The sequence below is a fragment of the Arachis ipaensis genome, chromosome B3, assembly GCF_059453495.1.
Source record: "Arachis ipaensis isolate K30076 ecotype BB chromosome B3, ASM5945349v1, whole genome shotgun sequence".
NCBI classification, from domain to species: domain Eukaryota; kingdom Viridiplantae; phylum Streptophyta; class Magnoliopsida; order Fabales; family Fabaceae; genus Arachis; species Arachis ipaensis.
Genome location: NC_142438.1, coordinates 58,724,890 through 58,744,512, shown reverse-complemented (window position 1 = coordinate 58,744,512; position 19,623 = coordinate 58,724,890). Strand labels below are relative to the sequence as shown.

At 39.0% G+C, this 19,623-nt stretch overlaps 1 non-coding gene across 1 annotated transcript; it reads left to right on the top strand.

Annotated features, from left to right (window-relative positions):
• The first annotated feature begins 5,736 nt into the window (after window positions 1–5,736).
• Window positions 5,737–5,844, top strand: LOC148570771 (small nucleolar RNA R71). The gene has a single exon (XR_015908433.1). It is a non-coding gene; the product is annotated as a small nucleolar RNA R71 (small nucleolar RNA).
• Window positions 5,845–19,623: the final 13,779 nt, after the last annotated feature.

Here is a 19,623-nt window from a genome sequence, read left to right as displayed (position 1 = left end):
GTTGGTTTGGGTCTTCATTAGCACTTCCACCAAATGAACAATGATTCTCCACAAGTGATATTAGCTGTGGTTTGAGTTCAAAATTGTTAGCCTGAATGGGTGGTTTCTGGATGCTGCTACCACAATTCCCAGAGGTTGGGTTTATGTATGAACTAAGAACCCTCCTCTCAGGAATGGCATTGTTTCCATCAGCTCTCTCATGGTTGTGAACTTCTCTATCCATGTTGAGATCTAAAGCTTCCTCAAAATTGTCCTCAGATTCTCCTTCAGATTCCTCTTCTCCCACTACTCTCTTCCCTCTTGCTTCCCTTCTCAGTCTATGAAGGGTCCTCTCTGGTTCGGTATATGGAGGAGTTGATGTCTCTCCTCTCCTACCTGTCATACAAGAACACAGCACAGGCACAAACAAGTGAAATACTCTTGGTTAATGGAAGAGTATGGTTAGAGCAATTGAGGAATTAATTCAAACAGTTAGTGAGTCAGTGAGTTAGTTGCTTGAATTTAAAGGCATAAAGAAAGAAAGCATGTAACCGAGTGCAGAAATTAAAATTCAACAAGTAACTTGAACAGAATTAACAAAGCAAGAGAAATTGCTCAATCTAGTTAGCTTCCAATTGGAGAATTGTCAATCGAAAACCAATCCCCGGCAACGGCGCCATAAACTTGATGCGCATAAACTAGTTATGCTACGATTTAGGAAATTGCACGATCGGCAAAATTCCTTCCGGCAAGTGCACCGGTTATCGTCAAGTAAAAACTCACAATAGAGTGAGGTCGAATCCCACAAGGATTGGTTGAGTGAGCAATTCGGATTAGAAGTGTGTTCTACTTGAGCGGAATCAAGATTGAGATGAGAATTGCGGAATATAAAATTGGCGGGAAAAGTAAATGACAAGAAATTGAAATGGCGGAATCTTAAATTGCATGAATTAAAGAGCAGAAACTAAATTGCTGAAATTAAAAGGGAATGGAGGTGATTGCATGAATTGAGTTGCAGAATGTAAAGAGAAGATGGAAATCAGAATTGGGGGATTCATTGGGTTATAGGAGATATTGAGATCTCCGAATCAAAACATGTTTATCTCTTCCTCAAGCAATGCGTTCATTGAATTTTGCTTGGAAATCTTATATGATTGGATCCCAATCCCTTGGCTCACCAATTCTCTCTAAAAATGAACAAATTCCCAATCCCTTGGTTTAAATGTTCATAAGAAGAGATGATGCTCGATCACTGATTATACCACACAGTTTCATGAACCACAATTTGGTAGGATTACATGTCACAATATCCATCCAAACCCCAATCCAATTCACTGTGAGAAAGCTTCTCTAGCATGAATCCTCCATTCCTTTCCCAAGGTTCCGAAGGATTCCAATTATGGGTAGCTTCTTTCCCAAGACAACTACCCAATGGAATTAGATCGAGAAGCTTTCTAACAAAATTCAAGAGAAAAGATTGAAGAAGAAGATAAACTATTATTGATTCATTGAATTACAATAGAGCTCCCTAACCCAATGAAAGGGGGTTTAGTGAGTCATAGCTCTGAATTCAATTACAAAGATATGAAAACTAGCTAAAAGTGAAGGTTCCAGCTCTTCCTAACTTAAATTCTATCCTATTTATACACTTTCTATATTGAGCTTCTGTTGTGTTTCTTGGGCTTTGAGGCCTCTCCCTGCTTTCCTTTTGCCTTGGGTTTATGATCCATAATCTTGATGAGGCTGTTGATCCAAATTCTGTAACATTCATTGAGCCAACTTAGTGATAATCAAATAATGACACATGACTCAATAAATTGAGATTTCAAACTCATCAATCCTTCAGGCCCAATCCCATAAACCATGATATTCAATTGGGTTTCATACCAGAGTAAGTTTAAGTTAATGTTTGTGCTCAAAGACTAACTTAAACCGCACTATTTTTGGCCCAGAAACCTTTTCCAAGAGTGGCGTTTAAGTTGCAGTTCAAGCTTAAACTGCAGCTTAAACGCCAGACACTTCCAGTGAGGCCTTTTGTAGAAGCACGTTTAAGCTTCAGTTTAAGGTTAAACTGAAGCTTAAACGTGGAAATGGAAGAAGGCAGCCCTGGAGAGTCATGTAGTCGAACACGTTTAAGCTTCAGTTTAAGGTTAAACTGAAGCTTAAACGTGGATATAGGAAGGGCAGCCCTGGAGGTCGAACACGTTTAACCTCCAGTTTAAGGTTAAACTGGAGGTTAAACGTGGAAATGGAAGGAGGCATCCTGGAGGTCGAACACGTTTAACCTCCAGTTTAAGGTTAAACTGGAGGTTAAACGTGGAAGCTTAGAAGGGTAGCCCTGGAGGTGTCGAACACGTTTAAGCTCCAGTTTGAGGTCAAACTGGAGCTTAAACGTGGAAATGGAGAGAGCAACCCTGGAGGAGAAAACTTGGTCGAACACGTTTAAGCTCCAGTTTGAGGTCAAACTGGAGCTTAAACGTGGAAATGGCTCCCTGGTGCTTTTCCCATTCTGGCGTTTAACCTCCAGTTTAAGGTTAAACTGGAGGTTAAACGTGGAACTCCTTCCTGAGTGGCATTATCATTCTGGCGTTTAACCTCCAGTTTAAGGTTAAACTGGAGGTTAAACTTCAATTCCAGCATTTCTTAGCCTTCCTGATTCTGGCGTTTAAGCTCCAGTTTAGGCTCAAACTGGAACTTAAACTCCACATGTGATATTCAAGCTTCCTTTATTGATTTTGTTGCTTCCTTGCTTAGCCTCTTCTTCCCTGAAATCATCCAAACAATTGCATCAAAGTCTTGCAAAATTTCATGAGAAATCTTCCATTCATAGCATTCAAGTAATATAACTAAAACTCATGGAATTTGCATTAAAATCATACTGTTTGGATGGTTCATTGCTTTGTTCTTCATTTAACCATTTTTGGTTACTTTAAGCTCAAGAAAATGCATAAAACAACTAAAACTAACAGAAAAATGCTAGTGAAACTAGCCTAAGATGCCTCGGCATCAAATGGCTATAATCAACACAGATTCCGCAAATTTTTTGTGGGACTAGTTGTTGGTTTTGCTGTGGTGGAGGAGGTTGAGCTTGTTGAGCTTGTTGATTCAACTGCATTTGCTTCAGCAAGTTCGTCATTTCACAGATGCTTTGAGTCAGAGCAGCAGTCTCTCTACTAGAAGATACTTCTGCAACAGCTTTTGAACGGCCTTGCTTCTGTTTGTGGTTCCTAGTGGATTCAGCTAAATCACTGATTAATTGCCAAGCTTCATGAGTGGTCTTGTACTTCTTCATAGACCCATTGCTGGCACTTTCCAGTGTGGTCTTATCTTGGGGCCTCATACCCTGTGTAATATAGCTGAGTAGCACGATCTTGTCAATCATGTGATGGGGGAATGCTTCCAGAAGATTACTGAAGCGCTCCCAGTATTCAAAGAGAGTCTCATTGTCATCCTGAACAATTGTGGAGATATCCTTCCTCAGTTCATCAGTAACTTCAGATGGAAAGAATTTCTCCAGAACTCCTTTCTGAGTGTATTCTAGTTGGATACATTCGCTAGAGGTTGAGTGTAGTACCACTCTCTTGCTTTTCCCTCAAGAGAAAATGGAAAAGCTTTCAGCAGAATTGAAGTTTCATCAGTGCCATCACGCCTGACAGTAGAACAGGCTGCCTGGAAATCTCTCAAGTGCTTGATAGGCTCTTGAGCAGGTAGGCCATGAAACTTGGGCATCAAATTTAGCAGTGCGGTCTTTATTTCAAAATCTGTAGCTACCGCTGGATGATGCGCTTGAAACGGTTGCATTGTAAAATCAGGGGCTCCTTCCTCATGGATGGTAACTCTCCTAGCTGCCATGTTTTCTGCACGTAAAACAACTGAATCAGTAGAACGGGGGCTGGTTTCTTCCTCATATTCACTTTCAGATCCGCCCTTAGAGCGGGCTAATTGACGATGTTCTTGCCTTATTCGTGAAATTGTCCTTTCAATTTCAGGATCGAATATTAGCAAGCGTGGATCAAGAAGTGAACGCGTCATTTGACGGAAGAAACATGCAGCTCATAGTAGCAAAATAAAATAAAATGCAAATAAATAAATTCTAATCAATAAAATTAGCACTCTATTGCAACTCCCCGGCAACGGCGCCAAAAATTGATGAGACGCAGAAGCTGGTGAATTAAAAATTATTAAAATGGTTACATTGCAAGTATAGTTCTTAACTCACCGAAAACTGTGCCTCTTTTCCATGTTTACAGAAGGATGTCCTTGAGTTTTAAACTCAAGGGAGTCCTCATTCAATTGAAGGACTAGTTCACCTCTGTTAACATCAATCACAGCTCTTGCTGTGGCTAGGAAGGGTCTTTCAAGAATGATGGATTCATCCTCATCCTTCCCAGTATCCAGGATTATGAAATCAGCAGCGATGTAAAGGCCTGCAACCTTTACTATCACGTCCTCTACTTGTCCAGAAGCCTGTTTTCTTGAATTGTCTGCCATCTCTAATGAAATTTCAGCAGCTTGTACCTCAAAGATTCTCAGTTTCTCCATTACAGAGAGTGGCATGAGGTTTATTCCTAACCCCAGGTCACATAGAGCCTTCTCAAAGGTCATGGTGCCTATGGTACAAGGTATTAGGAATTTTTCAGGATCCTGTTTCTTCTGAGGCAATCTCAGTTGATCCAATGCATTTAATTCATTGGTAAACAGGGGAGGTTCATCTCCCCAAGTCTCATTACCAAATAAATTGGCATTCAGCTTCATGATTGTACCAAGGAACTTGGCAACTTGCTCTTCAGTAACATCCTCATTCTCTTCAGAAGAAGAATACTCATCAGAGCTCATGAAGGGCATAAGGAGGTTCAATGGAATCTCTATGGTCTCTAGATGAGCCTCAGAGTCCTTTGGTTCCTCAGAGGGAAACTCCTTATTGATCACTGGACGTTCCAAGAGGTCTTCCTCCTTGGGATTCACGTCTTTCTCCTCTCTTGTGGGTTCGGCCATGATGGTCAATTCAATGGCCTTGCACTCTCCTTTTGGATTTTCTTCTGTATTGCTTGGGAGAGTACTAGGAGGGTTTTTAGTGATCCTTTTACTTAGCTGGCCCACTTGTGCTTCCAAATTTCTAATGGAGGACCTTGTTTCATTCATGAAACTCACAGTGGCCTTAGATAGATCAGAGACTAATTTTGCTAAATTAGAGGTATTTTGTTCGGAGTTCTCTGTCTGTTGCTGAGTGGATGATGGAAAAGGTTTACTATTGTTGAACCTATTTCTTCCACCATTATTAAAGCCTTGTTGAGGCTTTTGATGATCCTTCCATGAGGGATTTGGGTGATTTCTCCATGAGGGATTATAGGTGTTTCCATATGGTTCACCCATGTAATTCACCTCTGCTATTGCAGGGTTTTCAGGATCATAAGCTTCTTCTTTAGCAGATGCCTCTTGAGTACTGTTGGATGTAGCTTGCATTCCATTCAGACTCTGAGAAATCATATTGACTTGCTGAGTCAATATTTTATTCTGAGCCAATATGGCATTCAGAGTATCAATTTCAAGAACTCCCTTCTTCTGAGGCGTCCCATTACTCACAGGATTCCTCTCAGAAGTGTACATGAACTGGTTATTAGCAACCATGTCAATGAGTTCTTGAGCTTCTGCAGGCATTTTCTTTAGGTGAATGGATCCACCTGCAGAAGTATCCAATGACATCTTAGCTAATTCAGACAGACCATCATAGAATATATCCAGGATGGTGCATTCTGAAAGCATGTCAGAAGGACACTTTTTGGTCAGTTGCTTGTATCTCTCCCAAGCTTCCTAGAGGGATTCACCTTCCTTCTGTCTGAAAGTTTGAACATCCACTCTAAGCTTACTCAGCTTTTGGGGAGGAGAAAACTTGGCTAAGAAAGCCTTGACCAGCTTATCCCAAGAGTTCAGGCTATCCTTAGGTTGAGAGTCCAACCATATTCTAGCTCTGTCTCTTACAGCAAAAGGGAAAAGCATGAGCCTGTAGACTTCTGGATCTACTCTATTAGTCTTAACAGTATCACATATCTGCAAGAATTCAGTTAAGAACTGAAAAGGATCTTCAGATAGAAGTCCATGGAACTTGCAGTTCTGTTGCATCAGAGAAACTAATTGAGGTTTCAGCTCAAAATTGTTTGCTCCAATGGTAGGGATGGAGATGCTTCTTCCATGTAAATTGGAATTAGGTGCAGTAAAGTCACCAAGCATTCTCCTTGTATTATTATTATTTTCGGCTGCCATCTCCTCTTCTTGTTCGAAAATTTCTGAAAGGTGCTTGCTGGATTGTTGTAATTTAGCTTCTTTTAGTTTCCTCTTCAGAGTCCTTTCAGGTTCTGGATCTGCTTCAACAAGAATGTTCTTGTCCTTGCTCCTGCTTATATGAAAAAGAAGGGAATAGAAAAATAATAATAATAGGGATCTTTTTTGCCCAGGTATAGAGGTTCCCCTGTGTGAGTAGAAGAAGAAAAGAATATAACGTAAAGAAGAGAAGAGAAAAAAACTCGAACACAGAGAGGGAGGTAGTGTTCGAATTTTTGGATGGGAGAGAAGTGTTAGTAGATGAATAAATAAATAGAAGGAGATGAGAGACAAGGATTTTCGAAAATTAGGAATGAAATCAAGTTAAAATTAAAAATTGAAACAATTAGTTAATTAAAAAGAATTTTTGAAAAAAAGGGAGATATTTTCGAAAATTATAGAGAGAGAGTTAGTTAGGTAGTTTTGAAAAAGATAAGAAACAAACAAAAAGTTAGTTAGTTAGTTGAAACAAATTTTGAAAATCAATTTTGAAAAGATAAGAAGATAAGAAGTTAGAAGGGATATCTTAAAATCAAATTTTTGAAAAAGATAAGATTTTTAAAAATATATGATGGAAAAGATATGATTTTGAAAAAGATAAGATAGAAAGATATTTTTGAAAAGATATGATTGAAATTAGTTTCGAAAAAGATTTGATTTTTAAAATCACAATTAATGACTTGATTCACAAGAAATCACAAAATATGATTCTAGAACTTAAAGTTTGAATCTTTCTTAACAAGTAAGTAACAAACTTGAAATTTTTGAATCAAAACATTAATTGTTGATGATATTTTCGAAAATTATGAGATAAAATTAAGAAAAATATTTTTGAAAAAGATTTTTAAAATTTTCGAAAATAAATAAGAAAAATGAAAAAGATTTGATTTTTGAAAAAGATTTTGAAAAAGATAAGATTTTTAAATTGAAAATTTGATTTGACTCACAAGAAACAATTGAATTTTTAAAAATTTTTGAAAAAGTCAATCCAAATTTTCGAAATTTATGAGAGAAAAAAGGAAAAATATTTTTTTTGATTTTTGAATTTTTAATGATGAAAGAGAAAAACATGAAAATGATGCAATGCATGAGAATTTTGGATCAAAACATGTGATGCATGCAAGAACACTATGAATGTCAAGATGAACACCAAGAACACTTTGAATGTCAAGATGAACACCAAGAACTTATTTTTGAAAAATTTTCAAGAAAAGAAAACATGCAAGACACCAAACTTAGAAATTTTTCATGTATAGACACTATGAATGCAATAATGCATATGAAAAACAAGAAAAGACATAAAACAAGAAAATATGAAGATCAAACAAGAAGACTGGCCAAGAACAACTTGAAGATCATGAAGAACACTATGAATGCATGAATTTTCGAAAAATGCAAAGAATTTTTTAGAAAAAATGCAATTGACACCAAACTTGAAATTGACTCAAGACTCAAACAAGAAACACAAAATATTTTTTTGATTTTTTTGATTTTATGATTTTTTTTGGATTTTTCGAAAATTATTTGAAAAAGAAAAATAAGAATTCCAAAATCTTTGAGAAGAATTCCAGGAATCTTTCAATATTAGCCCAAAACTCCAATCAAAGGGTTGGACATGGCTTAATAGCCAGCCAAGCTTCAGCAGTACAAGCAATTCCCTAACATGTGGAGGCCTCAGTCCAAAAGAATTTAGACATGGCTCTACAGCCAGTCAGGCTTCAACATGCTTCATGAAACTCTAGAATTCATTCTTAAAAATTCTGAAGAACAATATATTTTTGAAAAGATTTATAATTTTTTTCGAAAATAAAGGAAAAATTTTTGAAAGATTTTTGAAAATTTTTTTTGAAAAATTTTTTTTTGAAAACAAAATAAGAAGAAAATTACCTAATCTGAGCAACATGATGAACCGTCAGTTGTCCAAACTCGAACAATCTCCGGCAACGGCGCCAAAAACTTGGTGCACGAAATTGTGATCTCAGGCAACGGCGCCAAGAACTCTGTACGCACGTATTAATAAATCGTTTTTCATTCACAACTTCGATGCAACTAACCAGCAAGTGCACCGGGTCGTCCAAGTAATAAAACCTTACGTGAGTATGGGTCGATCCCACGGAGATTGTTGGTATGAAGCAAGCTATGGTCACCTTGTAATTCTCAGTCAGGCGGATATCAAATGGTTATAGAGTTTTCGAATAATAATAAATAAATAGAAAATAAAGGATAGAAATACTTATGTAAATCATTGGTGAGAATTTCAGATAAGCGTATAGAGATGCTTTCGTTCCTCTGAATCTCTGCTTTCCTGCTGTCTTCATCCAACCAATCCTACTCCTTTCTATGGCTGGCTTTATGTAAGGACATTACCATTGTCAATGGCTACTTTTCATCCTCTCTGTGAAAATGGTCCGATGCGCTGTCACTGCATGGCTAATCATCTGGAGGCATCACCGTGGTCAATGGCTGCATCTTATCCTCTTGTGAAAATGGTCCAAATGCTCTGTCACAGCACGGCTAATCATCTGAGGTTCTCGATCATACTGGAATAGGATTCACCCTCCTTTTGCGTCTGTCACTACGCCCAGCACTCGCGAGTTTGAAGTTCGTTACAGTCATTCAATCCCAGAATCCTACTCGGAATACCACAGACAAGGTTTAGACTTTCCGGATTCTCATGAATGCCGCCATCAATCTAGCTTATACCATGAAGATTCTGATTAAGAGATCCAAGAGATAATCATCCAATCTAAGGTGGAACGGAAGTGGTTGTCAGGCACGTGTTCGTGGGGGAATGATGATGATTGTCACGTTCATCACATTCATGTTGAAGTGCGAATGGATATCTTAGAAGCGGAATAAATTGAATTTAATAGAAAAACAGTAGTACTTTGCATTAATTCATGAGGAATAGTAGAGCTCCACACCTTAATCTATGGAGTGTAGAAACTCTACCGTTAAAAATACATAAGTAAAAGGTTCAGGCATGGCCGAATGGCCAGCCCCCATGATCTAAGAACCAGACGTCCCAAGATGTCTAATACAATAGTAAAAAGTCCTCTTTATATTAAACTAGTTACTAGGGTTTACAGAAGTAAGTAATTGATGCATAAATCTACTTCCGGGGCCCACTTGGTGTGTTCTTGGGCTGAGCTTTAGCTTTCTACGTGCTGAGGCTTCTTTTGGAGTTGAACGCCAGTTTGTAACGTATTTCTGGCGTTCAACTCTGGCTTGTGACGTGTTTCTAGCATTTAACTCCAGACTGCAGCATAGAACTAGCGTTCAACGCCCATTTACAGTGTCTAAACTCGGCCAAAGTATGGACTATTATATGTTTCTGGAAAGCCCTGGATGTTTACGTTCCAACGCAATTGGAAGCGCGCCATTTTGAGTTCTGTAGCTTCAGAAAATCCACTTTGAGTGAAGGGAGGTCAGAATCCAACAGCATCAGCAGTCCTTCTTCAACCTCTGAATCTGATTTTTGCTTAAGTCCCTCAATTTTAGACAGAAAATACCTGAAATCACAGAAAAACACACAAACTCATAGTAAAGTCCAGAAATGTGAATTTAACATAAAAACTAATAAAAATATCCCTAAGAGTAAATAGATCCTACTAAAAATATACTAAAAACAATTCCAAAAAGCGTATAAATTATCCGCTCATCACAACAACAAACTTAAATTGTTGCTTGTCCCCAAGCAACTGAAAATCAAATAGGATAAAAAGAAGAGAATATACTATAAATTCCGAACTATCAATGAAACATAGCTCCAATCAGATGAGCGGGACTTGTAGCTTTTTGCCTCTTGAATAGTTTTGGCATCTGATAAACCACTATTTTATAGTTTATATTGTGTTTAATTGTTTGGTTTTGTCATGATCCTTACCCACTTATTCATCAATTTAGCATGCATTTAGATTTTCTTCCTAAATTCAGTACATGTTTGAAAATTGCTTCCTAGAGACTTTAATTATTTAATTTTAATTCTCCTCTATTCCATTCGATGCCGTGATCTGTGTGTCAAGTGTTTCAGGCTTTATAGGGCATGAATGAGATGGAGATTGGAGAAGAAGTTAACAAAAATGGAAGGAACACAAGAATTTGAGGAGATAACCAGCGAGAAGTGACGCGGTCGCATGGCTCACGCGACCACGCGAAGGAGCGCAAATCGCAGTGACGCGGCCGCATGGCTTGCGCGGCCGCGCGGATTGGAAAGCGCAAGTGACGCGGTAGCGTGGATGACGCGAACGCGTGGAGAGGAAAAAGCGCAAGCGACGTGTCTGCATGGATGACGCGATCGCGTGACATGTGCGATCTGCATAATCTGCAGGATTCGCTGGGGGTGATTTTGGACCTTATTTCGGCCCAGTTCTCGGCCCGGAACAGCAGACTAGAGTCAGAGAATATGCAGAAACAACACACATTCATTCAGTAGTTTAGATCTAGTTTTTCACTCTCTTAGGTTTTTCTCTCTAGTTTTTAGAATTTGGATTTTCAATTGGTCTGAGCATTGGAACATTGGGAGGAGTTATTTCGTCATCAAGACTTCATCATTCTAGTTTGTTTTCTTAACTTGGATTCATTCTTCCATGTCCTTTGCTTTGCTCAATTTTGTCATTTAGATACTTTTATGATTATTTAATGCAAGGATTATTTCTTTTTAATTCAATTTCAATTCCAATAATCATGTCTTCTTTTAATTCACTTACATGTGCTATGGATTCTTTATTTACAATGCGTGAGTAGTTTCCTTACTTGATGGGGAGTTGATTAAAGGGAACTCTTGAGTTGGAAGGATTGAAAGAAAAATTTGTAATTGGGTTAAATGTTGGACTGCTATCCTGTCACTAACGCCAATCCCTTTGAACTAAGTGGGTTGCAACTTGTGAACAGATCTGGCATTCCAGCTTGTTTGACTTTCCATTACTTAGTAAAGGATAACCAAACAGAACAACCATTAATTATAAATTAATCTTACAATCACTCCACTAATGATAGAAATTCCAACCAATCAACTCCCAGTCAAGGCTTTTATTCATATTATTTAAATTTCCTCAATTTACATCCCAATTTACTTAGCTCAACTTCTTGGAACATCTGATTAATAAGATAGCACACTTTTCTGCAACTCGTTGGGAGACGACCTGGGACTTAAAACTCCCAGTAATTTTAATTTAAACTCTCTGTGACATATTTTTAAATTGATAGGCAGATTTTCAGTGAGTTAAGAACTATACTTGCAACGTAACCATTTTAATAAATTTTTAATTCACCAGCTTCTGCTTCCCATCAATTTTTGACGCCGTTGCCGGGGAGTTGCAATAGAGTACTAATTTTATTAATTAGAATTTATTTATTTGCATTTTATTTAATTTTGCTACTATGAGCTGCATGTTTCTTCCGTCAAATGACACGTTCACTTCCTGATCCGCGCTTGCTAATATTCGATCCTGAAATTGAAAGAACAATTTCACGAATAAGGCGAGAACAGCGTAGGTTAGCCCGCTTTGAGGGCGGATCTGAAAGTGAATTTGAGGAAGAAACCAGCCCCCGTTCTACTGATTCGGTTGTTTTACGTGCAGAAAACATGGCAGCTAGAAGAGTTACCATTCAGGAGGAAGGAGCTCCTGATTTTACAATGCAACCGTTTCAAGCGCATCATTCAGCGGTAGCTACAGATTTTGAAATAAAGACCGCACTGTTAAATTTGATGCCCAAGTTTCATGGCCTACCTGCTCAAGAGCCTATCAAGCACTTGAGAGATTTCCAGGCAGCCTGTTCTACTGTCAGGCGTGATGGCACTGATGAAACTTCAATTCTGCTGAAAGCTTTTCCATTCTCTCTTGATGGTTACATAGGTTATTTCCAGAATCATATAGCTCCTGAGGATCAGGAAAAGACTACTTTTACATGTCCTTTTGGGACTTATGCTTATAAGAGAATGCCCTTTGGCTTGTGCAATGCACCAGCCACCTTCCAAAGGTGCATGATGAGTCTTTTCTCTGATCTTTATTGAGGACTGTATGGAAGTTTTTATGGACGATTTTAGCGTTTATGGTGATTCTTTTAACCTTTGCTTAGATGGATTATCTAGAGTATTAGATAGATGTGTTAATACAAACCTTGTATTGAATTTTGAAAAATGCCACTTTATGGTAAAGCAAGGGATTGTATTAGGACATGTGGTATCTAATAATGGCATTTCTGTAGACCCAGCAAAGGTGAATATTATTTCTAGTTTACCTTACCCCTCTTCTGTGAGGGAAGTCTGTTCGTTCCTTGGCCATGCAGGTTTCTACAGGAGATTTATTAAGGACTTTAGTAAGGTGGCACTTCCCTTATCCAGATTACTGCAGAAGGATATTGAGTTTGAGTTCAGTGAGGATTGCAAACAAGCATTTGATAAGCTGAAGACTGCTCTAACTCAATCCCCAATTGTGAGATGACCAGACTGGAGCCAGCTGTTTGAAATCATGTGCGATGCTTCCAACCATGCAGTAGGAGCAGCACTGGCTCAGCGTAAAGGTAAGGATCCTTTTGTTATTGCCTATGCGTCTAAGACTTTAGACACTGCCCAGTCCAATTATACTACTACTGAGAAAGAGCTACTTGCTATTGTTTTTGCTCTGGATAAATTCTGGGCTTATTTACTTGGTACTAGAGTAGTAGTGTATTCGGACCATGCAGCTCTAAAGTATCTATTAGCTAAAAAGGAGTCCAAACCAAGACTTATACGTTGGATACTGTTGTTACAAGAATTTGATTTAGAAATAAAGGATAGGAGTGGTAATCAAAATTTAGTAGCAGACCACTTGAGTCGCCTTGAACATATTAAGGATGATTCTACTCCTATAGATGATAATTTTCCTTTTGACAACCTGCAAGCAGTATCTGAGGTAGCCCCTTGGTATGCACCTGTTGCTAATTACTTAGTTAGCCACACATTTCCTCCACATTTTTCTAAACATCAAAGAGACAAGCTGAAAAGCGAGTCTAAATATTATATATGGGATGACCCATATTTATGGAGATGTGGCACTGACTAGATAATTAGATGTTGTGTACCTCAATCAGAATTCCAGTCCATTTTAGAGGCCTGTCACTCATCTGAGAGTGGAGGACACTTTGGCCCTCAAAGAACAGCTAGAAAGATCTTAGACTGCAGATTCTGCTGGCCTACTCTTTTTAGAGATGCTGCTGAGTTTTGTAAATCTTGTCACCCATGCCAGAAATTTGGTAACATATCCAAGAGGGATGAGATGCCTTAACAATATATGCTTTTCTGTGAAATTTTTGATGTTTGGGGCATTGACTTCATGGGTCCATTTCCAAATTCTAGCGGATATTTTTATATATTGTTAGCTGTGGATTATGTTTCCAAATGGGTGGAAGCAATTTCTACCCGCACTGATGATGCTAACACTGTTGTTTCCTTTGTGAGAAACCATATTATATGCCGCTTTGGATCACCACGAGCGATCGTGAGCGATCAAGGCACCCATTTTTGTAACAGGAGACTAACAGGATTGATGAAGAAGCATGGGATAATCCATAAAGTTGCAACAGCTTACCATCCCCAAACTAATGGGCAAGCCGAGGTGTCAAACAGAGAAATTAAGCGTATCTTGCAGAAGATAGTAAAGCCTCATAGAAAAGACTGGAGCACCAGACTACAAGATGCACTGTGGGCATATAAAATAGCATACAAGACACCCATTGGGATGAGTCCCTTTCGCTTAGTTTATGGAAAAGCTTGCCATCTTCCAGTTGAAATCGAACACAAAGCCTTCTGGGCAGTTAAAGAGTGCAACATGGAAATTGAGAAGGCCAGAGCTGAAAGAAAGTTGCAACTGCAGGAATTGGAGAACCTTCGCCTAGAAGCTTATGAGAATTCCAGAATTTGTAAGAAAGGATGAAAGCTGTGCATGATCAAAACATCAAGAAGAAAGAATTTCAACCTGGAGATTTCGTCCTCCTTTACAAATCTCGACTAAGGCTAATGGCCGGTAAGTTAAGATCAAAATGGGAAGGTCCATACAGAGTAGAGAAGGCTGAACCGTACGGAGTTTATCACCTAAGCCATCCTTCAAGCTCTGAACTTATTAAGGTTAATGGACACCGCCTGAAGCTGTACCATGGTGAGAAGGTGAGAAAAGCAAGGAGCTTGAGATCCTCCACTTGGAAGATCCCCACATAGCAACAAATTGAGCTAGTGGAGCGTCCAACTTACGGACGTTAAAGCAAAATGCTTGGTGGGAGACAACCCACCGCGGTATGATCGTTCTTTTCTTCACTTTTAGTTTTTCTTCTTTAATAACTCTTCTCTTTATTAGTGCTTTCGTGCTCTTTCATTTGCATGTCTTTATCTTTCCTTAAAAAAAAAAATACTCGCCGCGCGACGCGATCGCACCAGCGACGCGTCCGCGTGGTAGGGGGAGGAAAGAAAAATAAAAATGAACAGAAAGTTACGCAGGAGCAGCGCTGGAGGCGTGCCAATGGCACAAATCAACCCACGCGACCGCGTCCCTGACGCGTTCGCATCGCATGGGAATCATGGCCTCCCACGCGACCGCGTGCCCCACGCGGCCGCATGCCTTGCATTTTCGACGTAAAAGGGTGCACAATGCTATATTGTGCGAGAGTGGTGCTGGATTGGTGCTGGAAGCACAATCCTTGTCACGCGACCGCGTCGCCGACGCGGCCGCGTCAATTATTTTCTAACGCACACTCACGCGATCGCGTCACCCAATTTTGGCTATTAAAATAAATTGAATAGAGAGTTGTGCTGGAGCGAGGCTACACTCGCGCCAGCAGCGCAACACGGGTCACGCGACCACGTGACTGACGTGATCACGTCTTCTTACCTGATGCGCACCCACGCGAACGCGTGCCCCACGCGGCCGCGTCGCATGCGCCGCACAGCTCAACCTAAATTGCCAAATTATCTTATCTTTCTTTCCTCCAAATCCTAATTTTTCTTTTCCCTCATTCTTTCTTCCTTCTCCCTTCCGCTTTCTATCTCACTCTCTCTCTCTCTCTCCTCCATTAACAAGGTTTTACCTTCTTCTTCCTTCTTTCTTTTTTCTATCATTTTTTTTTATTGTTCTATATGTATTTTCTTTTTCTTTTCTTCTTCTTTTAATTATTCCTATTTTCTTTATTCTTCTTTTCCCTTTTTACATGGTGTTAGAAATTTTTTTTTGAGTTATTATCCCTCATTATATGCTAGTGACTTGTTACAATTTATTTGAAAATTATTATTATTTTTAAGGGATTGCTTGCATGTTCAATTTCATACTTTTTATATCTTGTTTAACATGCATGCCATGTGTTTGTGAAAAAGCCTATATAGCACTATGCACTTTTCTACATTACTTTACTCTACTATTCAATGCTTGCTTTTCACAAATTCTCCTTCTTATTTTATTAATTGAATTTAATTGTCAATACAAATGTGATAGTTTGTTACAAAGTATTGCTTGGTCTATGTTACTCATGCCCTTTGCCAGCATGCCAATAAACACCTTGCATTCATTTGTCTTTATATGTACTAGCTATTTTCCATCGTTGGCTTTTCACACGTACTTGCGAGCATGTGTTAATGTCAGCTTATCTTAATGTGCATCCATCACCCTCTTTTCCATTTCCTTCCTTGCTGTATATCTCTTTAAATTTAATTTACTTTCTCTTCCCTTCTTTCAGGATGGCCACCAAGAAAGGAAAAGAGAAAGCTACTTCCAAACCACCAGCAAGAAGAGGAATTAAACGAACATTAGTGGCAGAGCCTTCTTCAACCACAGTCAAGCCCTCAACAAAAAGAGTTAAGAGGATAATAAAGGTTGACGACAAGGAGAAAGCCTTTCCAGCAAAGGACACTGCGCGATTTCCCAATCGCTACTGTGAGCAGATGTTCCCTATCCTAGCAGAAAGGAACTATAACAATGAATACCTTCTTATCCTCTCATCCAATATTGCCTCCTTTGTTGAGCCGCAAATTGAACGAAGACAATGGGGTTTCTTACGGAGACAGCCGAGGCAGGTCAATCTCTCTTGGGTAGTTGAGTTCTACTCCAACTTCTACATACCGACCCTGCAGTCTGTTTATGTCCGGCAGAAGCAAGTGCCCATTACAGAAGAGGCCATCCAGCAAGCTCTGAGTCTTCCCCCTTTTCCAGCAGGAATGGACGCTTTTCAAGAAGCCACCCTTCAGCGCCAGAGATACCAATTTGACTAGGACTCCGTTCTCGGAGTCATCGCATTACCTGGCAGCCGTTGGATCTATGGATACCACCATACCCGCCCTAAGGGAATCTTGGCTTCAGCACTTACCTTGGAGGATCGCGTATGGGCACAGATCATGTCCCATTACGTCTTTCCAAGCACTCATGAGTCCTCCTTCGCTACAGACATGGCTGTTCTACTATGGTGCATCCTTACAGACCAACCTCTTAATCTCTCAAGACACATCCGGAATGCTATGGAGCATGTACAAATCGCGGGCAACCTACCTTTTCCCGCCCTGGTCTCAGATCTTGTCTCAGCAGCCGGAGTCTCCTACAGAGCTGGGGACACCAAAGCCATGCTTCCACGGGATGATCAATATGTCCCTAACGGGAAATACCTCAGACTTTCAGCAGCCACTACAAGCCAGCCTACTGAGCCAGTTGAAGATAATCCTTCTTCAACACCACAAGCATCTACCACTGAGAAATTGCTCCAGCAGTTACTTGAAAAGTTGGATCGGCATGAATAGAAAGCTAAGATGAGAGAGCGCCGTAACAAGCGCCGATTCACATACCTCAAGGAGCTGATCATGGGCAAATTCAAGGACTCAGACACTCCGGACTCCACTTTTTTTACCAGCACCGGGAGCCATGATGGTCCCGACTGTGGAGATACTGCCACCAGCCCACCCCTGTTCCTGACAGATGGCACCGAGGACGGTGCAAAGCCTTAAGTGTAGGGAGGTCGGTCAGTACCTGACTTCCGGAGGTAAATTCTCTTCTCTGGCACCAATAATTAGGATATTTTAGTTAGATTTTCTTTCTTTTACAGAATAGAATAAATTGCATAGGTTAGAATAGTTGCATGCATGTTCTACTTGATTGAAAAGACAATAAGTTTCTTTTAAAAATCTATCTTTGGAATAAAATTTCACTAATTTTTCAAAATTTTTATGATAAATCTGCTTGAGTTGTATTTGGAACATGATGTTTGAGCTAAAGAACACACAACCTGTGAAAGATTTGAGCCTTTATGTATGGTTATATTATTTAACCATAATTATTTTATTCTTGTGTGTTTACTTCTCTATGATTGTAATCTATATTTTGTTTTATCTTATATGTCCAATATTTATTATATTTACATGCTTGCACATGATTGAGGCCATTATTTGTTTAAACTCACTTATCCAAATCAAGCCTACCCTTTTCAATTACCCTTGTTAACCACTTTGAGCCTTTAAAACCCCATTTGTTCTATATTTTACCACATTACTAACCTTAAGCTGAAAAACAATTGCATATCCCAAATTGAATCTTTGGTTAGCTTAAGATAGAATTGTGTGTGCTAGTTAAGTATGGGAAATTGTGGGAACAAAAGTTGTTAAGGGGATGTGTCATGAAAATTTAAAGGGAATTTGGATACCTATTCATGTGAAACTATAAGAATCAAAAAAATCTATGTGCATTGATAAGCTTTATTTATTTTAATTCAAAAAAAAAATAAGGGGACAAAATTACCCCAATGTTAAATTCAGAATTCAAAGATCAATGCACATATGATAGAATTAACATGAGTATGGGTTGAAAAAGGGAATTACGGGTAGCTAGGCATGAATTTAAAAGTATATAGAGTATATGTATATTAGGAGAGAGCTTAGGTTAATTAAAGATTCAATTTATAAAGCTCACTTAGCCATATGTATACCCTTACCTGCACCTTGGCCCCATTACAACCCTGAAAAGACCTCATGATGTTTGCATTGGTATATTAACTGTTGTTGATTGGTTAGGAGAAAAACAAAAGTTAGAAAACATGACTAGAGAAGAATAGAGTGATTACCTTATACACTAGAGATTAGAGCGTACATACATTATCAGTGAGGGTTCAATGCTTGAATTTTCATGTTTCCTGCTTTCATAAGCTATCTTCTTGCACTTTTATCGGTTTTATTGTATAATGATAGAATTAGTGGAATTTGATTTGTAATTGTTTTGAAGGGCTTATTTACTTTTGATCAAGTGGACAATAATTATATAGTTGCATTTATTTATATATGTAGAATTGCATTGCATTTCATGAGTTTCTGCATGTTCATACTTATTTCCTAGTCTCCTTCAATTTAGCATGAGGACATGCTAATGTTTAAGTGTGGGGAGGTTGATAAACCACTATTTTATAGTTTATATTGTGTTTAATTGTGTGGTTTTGTCATGATCCTTACCCACTTATTCATCAATTTAGCATGCATTTAGATTTCCTTCCTAAATTCAGTACATGTTTGAAAATTGCTTCCTAGAGACTTTAATTATTTAATTTTAATTCTCCTCTATTCCATTCGATGCCGTGATTTGTGTGTCAAGTGTTTCAGGCTTTATAGGGCATGAATGAGATGGAGATTGGAGAAAAAGTTAACAAAAATGGAAGGAACACAAGAATTTGAGGAGATAACCAGCGAGAAGTGATGCGGTCGCATGGCTCACGCGACTGCGCGAAGGAGCGCAAATCGCAGTGACGCGGCCGCATGGCTTGCGCGGCCGCACGGATTGGAAAGCGCAAGTGATGCGGTAGCGTGGATGACGCGAACGCGTGGAGAGGAAAAAGCGCAAGCGACGCGTCCGCATGGATGACGCGATCGCGTGACATGTGCGATCTGCATAATCTGCAGGATTCGCTGGGGGCGATTTTGGACCTTATTTCGGCCCAGTTCTCGGCCCGAAACAGCAGACTAGAGTCAGAGAATATGCAGAAACAACACACGTTCATTCAGTAGTTTAGATCTAGTTTTTCACTCTCTTAGGTTTTTCTCTCTAGTTTTTAGAATTTGGGTTTTCAATTGGTCTGAGCATTGGAACATTGGGAAGAGTTATTTCCTCATCGAGACTTCATCATTCTAGTTTGTTTTCTTAACTTGGATTCATTCTTCCATGTCCTTTGCTTTGTTCAATTTTGTCATTTAGATACTTTTATGATTATTTAATGCAAGGATTATTTCTTTTTAATTCAATTTCAATTCCAATAATCATGTCTTCTTTTAATTCCCTTACATGTGCTATGGATTCTTTATTTACAATGCGTGAGTCGTTTCCTTACTTGATGGGG